General features: G+C 44.6%; 1 protein-coding gene across 1 annotated transcript in view; it reads right to left on the minus strand.

Moving 5' to 3' along the window:
• NDUFAF6 (NADH dehydrogenase (ubiquinone) complex I, assembly factor 6) overlaps positions 1-11368 on the minus strand; it is a 185908-nt gene that overhangs the window by 120345 nt on the left and 54195 nt on the right. Inside the window, exon 2 of the mRNA XM_011937011.1 lies at positions 4100-4284. The gene's annotated coding sequence lies outside the window, so the exon portion shown is untranslated. The remainder of the gene's footprint in view (positions 1-4099; positions 4285-11368) is intronic.

Below are 11368 nucleotides of genomic sequence, written 5' to 3' on the forward strand. Positions count from 1 at the left end.
AAAAAAAAAAAAAAAAGCAGTCTGGAGGTAAGGAACCTAGGACTATCAGAGACCCAGCCTCCTCCTGTCTTTCTATCCTGTCCATTTTAATGTGCTGGACATAAGGTGGCTGCTGTGCCTCTGAGCATTGCGTATTTGTTCTGGTCAGGAAGAAGTAGAAATGGTGAAGAGCCAACTCTGTCCCTTTTCATCAGGAAAGCACAGTTGTCCTAGAAGACTTTTGCTGACATCTCACTGGTCAGAACTATGTCACATGGCCAACCCTAGCTGGAAGGGAAGCTGAGAAGGGGAAGGCAAGGGACAAAGTGGAGAAGTGTTGGTGTGAATGAGAAAATTCTTGGGCCTCACTCCAGACCTACTGAATCAGAAATGCTGGGGACAGGCCCCGGCAATCTGTGATACAACAAGCTCTCCAGGGGATTTTGATGCAGCTGACATTGGAGAATCATAGCAAAATATGAAGTTCAGTATTATGGTAGGAAAAAATCCTGGACTAGAATTCAAATCAATTTCTTAGTACAAGTTTTGTTACTGGCTAGCCAAGAGACCTTAGTTTCCTGTCTATAAAATGGGAGTAATAATAGTTGCTCTAGGCTGGGTGCAGTGGCTCATGCCTGTAATCCCAGCACTTTGGGAGGCCGAGGCGGGTGGATCACAAGGTCAGAAGTTGGAGATCAGCCTGGCCAATGTGGTGAAACCCTGTCTCTACTAAGAACTACAAAAAAATTAGCCAGGTGTATTGGTACGCGCCTGTAGTCCCAGCTACCGGGGAGGCTGAGGCAGGAAAATCGCTGGAACCCGGGAGGCGGAGGTTGCAGTGAGCCTAAATCGTGGCACTGCACTCCAGCCTAGGCAACTGAGCGAGACTCTGTCTCAAAAGAAAAAAACAACAACAATAATGGTTGTTCTGACTTCATTCTCTGAATTGTTGTGAGGACCAATTTAAACAATGCAGATGAAAACATGTTGAAACTATAAGTCATTAGACAATTGTACTGATTTTAAAATGGTGAAACTTCTTATTGAATGAATGAAAGGTTGGAGGAGTTTTGTATGAGGTAGGCCTAGAGTTCAAAGACAAAAATGAAATGTGAGAGAGTGTAGTGGTGAATTTTATGTGTCAGTGGAGAACACTGATGAATAACAGAAAAAATTTTCTGATTGGGACTGAGTGGTTTATTTTGCTTTTCTGTATTGTTGGTCAAAATTCCAAAAGAATGATAGTCTCTTGACACTGTTTCTGTGTTCAGAGATGACTGCATATAATTAATAAAAGGCCAAAAATGTCTATATGCTGGCCTTTTAGAGTTTTGGTCTCTCACAAGACATTTTCTTGGGTAAAAATGATAGAGCAATCTTGCAATAGCCTTGTCACAGTTTATGTAGCTGATGTGTTGGGCAGAGTGCAAATGTCTGGGAAAAGCAAAGCTACCCGTAAAAGGTATGAAGGGTTTGTTCGAAAAGTTACAACAGTCAGGGACAAAAATAGAAATTGAAACCACAGACGTTCAGAATACACTGTTATCAAAAACAAATGTTTGCAGCAGCTCCAGCGGTTGCTGCTACAGGTGGTTTCCATGAGAGGAAAGAGGACATTGACATACATGGTTTCAAAACAAACATTTTGGAGGATAATGAAATGGAGCATTTAGCAGAAAGGATGGTAAGAAGATGTGAAACAAATGAAAGGGATTTAGCGTTCTGCCATCTGGAATAAAAATACTGAGATGTCATTGTGCACCAAGCAAGGTATCCATCCTTTACTGTATTAAAACTGCTCACTCAATTCCTTGTTCATTCGTTCCACAAAAGCCACCCATATAACAGACATGGAGCAGTTTCCACCGGATGAACTTAGACAAGTCATCAGCTGCTAACGAGGCACCAGGGAAGTCCCAGTCATATCTACATTTGCCTTCAGATAACCTTTACAGGTTTGGAAATTGCCATGATGAAAATAGCAGAGTTGTACTGAGGTTGGGAGTTTGACCTGTCTATTCAGGTGAAAACCACAATGTCAAGAAGGAAATGTTGGCAGCTGTGTGAAAACACCAAAACCAGTGAGTTGCACATCTTCAATGGATGAATTATATAGCATGTGAATTTTATCTCTATAAAGCTGCTACTAAAAAAAAAAAAAGGAAGTGTTTTTAAGGCAAAGATCTGGTGACACAGAGGCTGTGCAGTAGCTAAGAGACTTTGTTTGTATATGTGTCGGTTAAGTTTGTCTGCACAAAATGTGAAGCCAAGGTTTACTCACTGATTGATCTGTTTACATCTGGACTCTGACATGCAAGTGCTGTGATAAGACAGTTTGTAGAAGTAAAATCACAAAACCACGTGCTCCTCGGTGCTAGGGACAGAGAATATAATCTGCACATGAAAAGCTGAAGAGATGTAAACATCCGAAACTAGTGGGGACCCAAAGCCAAGGTCAGTTCATACAAACAGGCCAGGCTAGGCATGGTGGCTCATGCCTATAATCCCAGCACTTTGGGAGGTCAAGGTGAGAGGATCACTTGGGCCCAGGAATTTGAAACCAGCCTGAGCAACATAGTGAGATCTCATCTCTACAAAAAATTAAAAAATAAAAATAATAGCCTGGCGCAATGGTATGCACCTGCAGTCCCAACTACTCAGGAGGCTGAGGTGGGAGGATTACTTGAGCCCAGGAGGTCAAGGCTGCAGTGAGCCATGAATGTGCCACTGCACTCCAGCCTAGGAAACAGAGCAAGACTCTATCTCTAAAACAAACAAACAAACACAAAAATTGGCCAATGCTAAGTCAGAGATTCAAAATATTCAACCACCTTTGGAACTGGACTTCCTAAGAGTGTTTTAGTTGTCAATCAGGCAAATGGAGTCTTATCTGTTTGTCCTCTTCCCCTTCCAAGAACCCACTGATCTCCTTCCTCCTCTTCAAGCCTTGAGTACCTAGTATGTAGGTAGCCAGGACAGCTGTAATTTGATATGTGAATACGTTTCCTCCTTTACATCCTGGGAGATTGTTATGGTTATTGCTGCTCTCAAAGACAGGAATTGAAATGCAGCTTGGTTGGACTGGAGAGTCTTGGAGTAAGGATTCCTGAGGTCAAGTGCCAGCCCCATCATTCACAGGTTATGTGACCTGAGTAAGTCACTGGATACCTCTTGATCCCATCCCTTCTCAGTTACTCAGGCTTTGCTACCGCGATCACCCCCTCTTGCCAGCAGCCAGTTTCAGCTTCTCTGCCATACCATTCTTACCAGCAATACCAGTAGTTGTAATTCCTCCCAGAGTAAAAGCCCAAAGTAAAGACAAACCTCCCTGTCTTCCCATTCACATCTAGTTCCACTTTGATCCTTTGCTTTCCTTAACAACAAAATTTCTAAGAAAAGAATTGCTTAGTGTTATGGACTGAATTGTGCGCCTTGCAAATTCGTATGTTGAAGCCCTAATCCTTTGCACTTCAGAATGTGACTATATATGGCTGGGCGCAGTGGCTCACGCCTGTAATCCCAGTGCTTTGGGAGGCTGAGTCTGTTGGATCACCTGAGGTCAGGAGTTTGAGGCCAGCCTGGTCGACACGGTGAAACCCGTCTCTACCAAAAATACAAAAATTAGCTGGACATGGTGGCGTGTGCCTGTAATCCCAGGTACTCGGGAGACTGAGGAAGGAGAATTGCTTGAACCCAGGAGGTGGAGGTTGCAGCGAGCTGAGATCGTGCCACTGCACTCTAGCTTGGGCGACAGAGGAAGACTCCATCTCAAAAAAAAAAAGAATGTGACTATATAAGGAGATAGGGCTTTGAAAGAGGTGATCAAGAGGTCATTACGGTGGCCCCTAATCCAGTATGACTAGTGTCCTTAGAAGAAGAGATTAGGACGCAGACAACACAGGCAGAGCATGTGGGGACACAGAGAGAAGACAGCCATCCACAAGCCAAGGAGAGAGGCCTCAGCAGAAACCAGCCCTGATAACACCTTGATCTTGGACTTCTAGCCTCCAGAGCTATCAAGAAAATACCTTTCTGTTCTGTAAGCTGCCCAATCTGCAGTTCTTAGTTATGGCAGCTCCAGAAGTGAATGCATTTAGACCTTCTATGTCTGCTTCCTTACCTCCAGTGATTCTTTCTTGTGATTTTCCTCCCTCTTTTTAACCCACTCCAGTCAGGACTCCATGGCCACCAACCACTCCTCAGGAATTCCCTGTGCCAAAGTCACCACTGACCACCATCTGTCGTGCTGGACCCCTGCTGACTCCAGTAGGGCTGGCACCATGTCAGAGAGGCTGAAGAAGAGACCTGGAGACAATGAACGAGACACAGGGTTTGTTGGGTGGATTTACAAACAGGGATGGTCCAATGGCAGTGAGCTGGACAGAAGCACCACCACCATTTGTCAAAAGCATGCAGTTTGTATGGCATTTTCACTTAGCAACCTCCACCTAGCAACCTTCATTTAATCCCAAACAAAGAGCCTCTTTCCCCTGTACAACCATCATTCCAAGAGGTGGCCCGGGGGTTCAGATGTCCTTCATGAATAATGAGTGAATTTCTGGGTCACTCATTATTCATTGGCCACTTCCACATTCCTCAGCTTGTAACTCCAAACACACATCTTCTTAGACTACAAGGTCATTCTCAGGGTATGTGTAAGTGAAGTTATTGCTATCAGTACATCTGCTGTAGACCATCTTGCTGGATCTAGAAGCCACCTCGCTGTTCTCATCGTATCTAGCTTCTCTGCAGTTGGTCATACTTTCCTTCCAAAGACAGTTTCAGTACTTGGATCAGGCCACCATGCTGTCTTATTTTCAGTCACCCCATTGGCTGTCCCTTCTCACTCTTCTTGGCTGGATATCCCTTATCTTCTTTCTTCTAAATGTCAGAGCCCTGGGCCCAGCTTTCAGCCCTTTCCTCTGTCTATAATCTCTCCCTAGCTCCTTCCATCTAGTTCTATGGCTATAAATATTAAAGCTGATAAGTTACACATTTACATCACCACTCCCACCTCCTCTTTGAGCTCCAGACCCAAATATTCAATTGCCCTGGAACTTCCACCTGGATATAAAAAGCATTTCAAGCTCAATGTGTCTCCCTCATCCTTTCTTTGTTTCTCCCCATTTTTTATTTTTTGAGATGGAATCTCACTTTGTCATCCAGGCTGGAGTGCAGTGGCATGATTTTAGCTCACTGCAACCCCCGCCTCCCAGGTTCAAGTTATTCTCCTCCTCAGCCTCCCAAGTAACTGGAATTACAGGTACCTGCCACCACGCCCAGGTAATTTTGGTATTTTTCAGTAGAGACGGGGTTTCACCACATTGGCCAGGCTGGACTCGAACTCCTGACCTCGAGTGATCTGCCCACCTCAGCCTAACAAAGTGCTGGGATTACAGGCATGAGCCCCTGCGCCTGGCCCCCATTCCCTTTAGTAGCATCATTGTTCACCGTGTGTTATCAGAACCCTAAGCACCATCCTTGATTCTCTTTCTCTCACACTTCACATCAGTTCACTAAGCAGCCTTATTGTCTCTATCTTCAAAATAAATCCTCATCTCAGTCATTCATTTACCTCCCCCTCCACTGCTGCCATCCTGGTCCTAAGCCCACCCTCCCTCCTCTGAATTACTGCATCTTATTTCCCTGCCTTCCATCTTACCCACGACGAGAGTTTTCTACACAGTAGCCAGGGGGATTCTTTTGAAAGTACTGAATCCTCTCATTTCCCATCACATTTTGAATGAAATCTAGACTTTTCATTCTGGTTTGCACGTTCCCTCCTGACCCAGACCCTGCCCACCTCTCTGATCTGGTCTCCTTCTCCAGTGTCTTTCCCTCACTGCTGCACTCCGGCCACACTGCTTGTCCTCTAAGCACCCCTGTGGTGTGGTGGGACCTTCACACACACTGTTCCTTCTGTTACCAGTCACTGATTAGAGCTTCACAGAGCTTGCTTGCCCCTTTCATCATGCAGGGCTTGGCTCAGAACTCACCTTCTGGAGAGGCTGTCCTTGACCCCCCAGCTCATATAACACTTGCCCAAACACTGGAGAACCCAGCACACTCAGGTTACTCTTATGACCTTTTAATAAGCTCTTACTATAGTGCCAAGCATTGTATTAAGTGCTTACATGCATTATCTCATTAACCTCGGAACCACTGAAGGAAGTATTCTAATCATCCCCATTTTATGCATCAGGAAATGGAGGCTAAGAGAGGTCAAGCCCAAAGTCATTCAGTTTGCACTAAGGTCTGATTCTAGAATGAGGAATGAGGGCTCTTAACCATTAGATTCAGCTGACTCAGCTGCTTCTCACTTTAAATTCTATTCTAAGTTATGGATTATATGGCTCCCAGGAGTTTAATTTACAGGATTGATTGGTTTCTATTGCACTTGTGTTTGAGCAGGTAAATTAACCCAGGTGTATCAGTGTGTGCTGGGGAGGGACTTCTTTTCCAAACTATGGTTTTAAACATTCACATAATACAAAATGCAGGTTAGGTAGGCACAAATTCAAGCATAGGTCAAGACCACCTCTGTGGTTTGTGCTTATAGACTTACTAAAGAAGATGAAGATATTTTGCTGTTAATTTTATGGTTTGAGGGGGCTCAAGCTCTCAGAAGTTATTAAAGCTTTTAAGCATTTTTCCTCTTATTTTCTTTTAAAATCCTATTTTCTTTTAATCTATTTGGGGTTCAAAAAAGGGAAACAGATAAATAAATACCATCCTCTTTCCACATGGTGATTAGAGAGAAAATCCTTCATATGAGAAGCACTATAGTTTGAACGGGTTCCCCAAATTTCATGTGTTAGAAACTAAATCCCCAATGCAACAGTGTTGAGAGGTGGACCTTTAAGAGATGCCTCATAAATGGATTAATGCTGTTATCCCAGGAGAGGATTAGTTATCACAGGAGTGGATGCCTGATAAAAAGGATGAGTTTGACCCCCTTCCTCTCATGTGTGTGCACATGTTTTCTTGCCTTTCTGTAGGTCTGTCAACCTTGGATTTGCCAGACTCCACCACTGTAAGAAATAAATCTCTGTTCTTTATGAGTTACCCATTCTCAGGTATTCTGTTACAGCAACACAAAAAGAAATAGGACAAGAAGGGTCTATGTGCTGGTAAGAACACACACTTACCAAAGACCTACGTGTGCCAGGCACCTTTCTGCCTTTATTGTCTCTCTGAGCTGGTATTATTGTCCCTCTTTTATATGTGAGGAAACTGAGGCACTTAGAAGATAAGCAACTGTCCCCATTCCAGAGCAAGAACTCCATAATTATCTTTCCCTTCCTTTCTTACCAGACAGCACAGAGTGTATTTATCTCCAGCATGCAACAGAATTGATTACCTGAGGCCCATTCTGTGAGACCTGTTCTCAGGGCTCTACAATGTAGTTTCACGTTATAATAATAAAAAACACAAAATGTGACTTCTCAGAGATCTGTGGGCCTTTCTGGAAGTGTTGCAAAAACCCAAAAGACAGAAAGGAATTCAAAGTTCTACGGCTCTTCAGCTTGTAAACCTATGGGGTCTGGTCAGGTCCCCATGAGATACCAGGTCATGCCAAATCCTCAGTTACACTGTGTAGCACTGCTGAGAACAGCACTGCTCTTAAGCACAGCAAGGACTCTTCTACCTCGGGCCTTTGCACTTGCTCTTCCTGCTCCTGGACCACTCTTCTATGCCCTTTGGTTCTCAATGCTCAAATGCCATCTCCTCAGAGAGGCCCTCCTGACTTCCCCACCAATTTCTAAGCCTTTACCCAGCTTATCTTTCTTCACAGCACACACTAAATTATATATTTATTTGTTTATTGTATCTCCTCTACTAGATGGAAGGTTCTTGAGGGAAAAGACTTTATCTGTTTTGTTCACTGCTGTATGCCTGGTGCCTGGCATAGAGTAAGTGCTCATTAAATAATTGTTGAATAGGCCGGGTGTGGTGGCTTATGCCTGTAATCCCAGCACTTTGGGAGGCTGAGGCGGGCAGATCTTGAGGTCAAGAGATCGAGACCATCCTGGCCAACATGGTGAAACCCTGTCTCCACTAAAAATACAAAAATTAGCTGGGCGAGCTGGCACACGCCTGTAGTCTCAGCTACTCAGGAGGCTGAGGCAGGAGAATCTCTTGAACCCGGGAGGCAGACGTTGCAGTGAGTGAAGATCATGCCACTGCACTCCGGCCTGGTGACAGAGCAAGACTCCATCTCAAAAAAAAACCAAAAAACAAAAACCAAAAACACACAAATTCATGTTGCAAAATGTAATGGATATTTAAGAGAAATAAATGCCTACTCCTATCAAAGAGGAATAAAGCAGGAAAAGAGGCCCCAAAAGGGTACTACAGAAATCAAAAACCTTGCCTCAGATGATCAAAACGTTTACGTTGGCTTTGCCAAAGCCATGGGAAACATGGACATTTAAAAGCACAAATTCATCTTGCAAAATGAAATGGGTACTTAAGGTAGTTCATTCATGCAAAAAGAAAAAAAAAAGAATCCAATCAACGAGTTTTCCTTAAATAGGTAGATTACTTAGGCAGTGTGTGGCTTATGTAAGTAGTAACCATATCATCTGCATCCTTTTGAGAAGAGCAGAAAGGCACTTGTACTCAAGCTGTCATCCTAACAAAGCAATTCATGGTTACAGACCCACCTTGAGTTGCCTCTGGCATATGTGGACTGTTGGGCAGTGCCCAGAAGTAGCACTGTGCGTGAAGAAGTCGCTTTGGCAGTGGGAGTTACAAAGCCCTTTGCTCACACACTTCAACTAATGTCCAACAAGCGCCCCAAGACCAAGTCACATCCGCCCCACACAGTGCCTCTTCAAGCTTCAGGGTTCCTTGGAGCTAGGGTGGTATATGAAGGGCCATTCTGTATCATGTCTCTAGACCATATCCATTAAGGGATGACCTTGCTTTCTGCTTGAAGGTGTTTTGTTTTGTTTTGTTTTGAGACAGTTTCACTCTTGTTGCCCAGGCTGGAGTGCAATGGCGCGATCTCAGCTCACTGCAACCTCCGCCTCCCTGGTTCAAGCGGTTCTCCTGCCTCAGCCTCCCGAGTAGCTGGGATTACAGGCATGCACTATCATGCCTGGCTAATTTTGTATTTTCAGTAGAGATGGGGTTTCTCCATGTTGGTCAGGCTGGTCTCGAACTCCCGACCTCAGGTGATCCGCCCGCCTTGGCCTCCCAAAGTGCTGGGATTACAGGCGTGAGCCATCGCGCCCAGCCTCTGCTCTAAGTTCCAAATAATTGGGTTATCTATACATTCAGCCAGAAACTAAGAAGCCTTGAAAGGACTTTCCAGAAACTGGAGAAAATACCCTAGGCCTGGAGTGATCATGAGTTACAATCCAGGGCAGGCTACCCCAGTTCTTGGGGACTCCTCCCTAGCACTGGTTACTGAATGAAGAGGGCCCTCCTCCTTTTTCCTTTCTGCTGCCTCAGCCAGCACACAGATCCTTTTTATTTTAAGGATTTTATTTCAAATCACCATGTGGAAATAGGGTTAAACAAACAGACAGGCCGGGCGCGGTGGCTCAAGCCTGTAATCCCAGCACTTTGGGAGGCCAAGACGGGCGGATCACGAGGTCAGGAGATCGAGACCATCCTGGCTAACGGTGAAACCCCGTCTCTACTAAAAAATACAAAAAACTAGCCGGGCACGGTGGCGGGTGCCTGTAGTCCCAGCTACTCAGGAGGCTGAGGCAGGAGAATGGCATAAACCCGGGAGGCGGAGCTTGCAGTGAGCTGAGATCCGGCCACTGCACTCCAGGCTGGGCGACAGAGCGAGACTCCGTCTCAAAAAAACAAAACAAAACAAAACAAAAAAACAAACAGACAAACATACAAAAGTCACAAAGGTTGCAGGGTCTTGAAAAGCTCTTACACTTATTACCCTGGAATAATTCTTGACTCCTTTCTGAGATGGTAACTGGCAGCCCAGTTAAACGTCTGTTTTCTGTTTTTATTTCAGAAAGCAGAAATCACAGAATCTCTTGCTTCTTTGTTCCAGGCTTTCTGGAGACCCAGACAGACCCTTTCTTCCCTTAAGACAACAGATGTCACTGAAATGCTAAGTGATTGTTTATCTAAAATGCAATTTTAAAAAATTCTTGTCTTTCCCAGACACTTGGCAACATGCTGTGTCCATGGTAGAAGCCCAGCAGATCCTAACTATTGATGGGTAGTTAGAAAAAGACCTAAGTGGACTTCACTTTGAGACTCTCCTCAGTACAGACTGAACAACTTGTTGCTTTGTGTTCTGAGGCTGCCCCAAGTAGCCATCCTACAAGTTGGTAAGAAACAACATTCTTTAGCAGCCTCGATGCCACTGGCAGGGTGATGGCCACAGCCTGCTTTCATAAGCAAGAGGCAGAGGCATTAGTTGCATTGTATCTGTTTGTTGGTGTGAATGTGGTTCTGCACTGTGAGTCTTCAAAACAAAACTTGAGGTTGAATCCCTTTTGTTAGGGTAGATAAGGGAGTGTATTGAGCTCCATGGAAAACAGACAGGAGGACTCTGACAGATGGGGAAAGGGTCACCCCCACAGCAGGGGGTCAGCCTGGAAGTGGGTACTATAGCAACACGCTAAGAATTATTCTGTGAATTAAGGGATGGTTGGATTCACTGGATCTGCCCAGGCGGTGAACCTGGCTGGGTCTTTGTCGGTGAACAGATGAAAAGCTTGCTTGCATTTGTGTAATTTGACAGTTTGGTTGTGTTCAGACAGCTCTACGCTATGGAGATGACATTACTCCTGAGTTTTACTGCATGCATTTATGTAAATCAGTGGCATACCAGGGAGGGTGGCAGCAGGAGTGATCTGCCCCAGCTACAGGCAGTACACGGTAAATTTGTGTGTCTGCAAAGAATTTTAAAATAAAATTGACTAAAAGTCAGTTTGCTTTTTATTATTATGCTCCAACAATTCCAAACAATGTGGTAAAATACTCCTCCCTCCTAGGGACAGACTTCACCTATGCTGCCCTGAGGCATTCCCTCCTTGGTGCACCACTGGGATAAACAAGCACCAGGTGGGAAGATTATAAATCAGCAAAAGAGTAAACAGAAAGCAAGTGACTCCTGAGATAAGATGTTTTCTTCACAAACACTCTATAGCTTAGAGTCATTGATCTGTGATGGGCATTTCTGTTGGCTTTGTGTTTTGGTTATCTATTGCTGCTTTAAAAACTACCCCAACATTTAGTGCCTTAAAACAATGATCATTTACTTGTTCACAATGCTGTCATTTTGGCAGTGCCCCGTGGGGATGGCTTATCTCTGTTCCATAAGGTGTCTGCTGGAGCTGGAACTTCCTAAGGGCTTTTCCACTCATGTGTCTCGTAGCTCAGCTGGGATGAGCTGAAGAGCTAG

This window comes from Colobus angolensis, unplaced genomic scaffold (genome assembly GCF_000951035.1).
Source record: "Colobus angolensis palliatus isolate OR3802 unplaced genomic scaffold, Cang.pa_1.0 Scaffold16, whole genome shotgun sequence".
NCBI classification, from domain to species: domain Eukaryota; kingdom Metazoa; phylum Chordata; class Mammalia; order Primates; family Cercopithecidae; genus Colobus; species Colobus angolensis.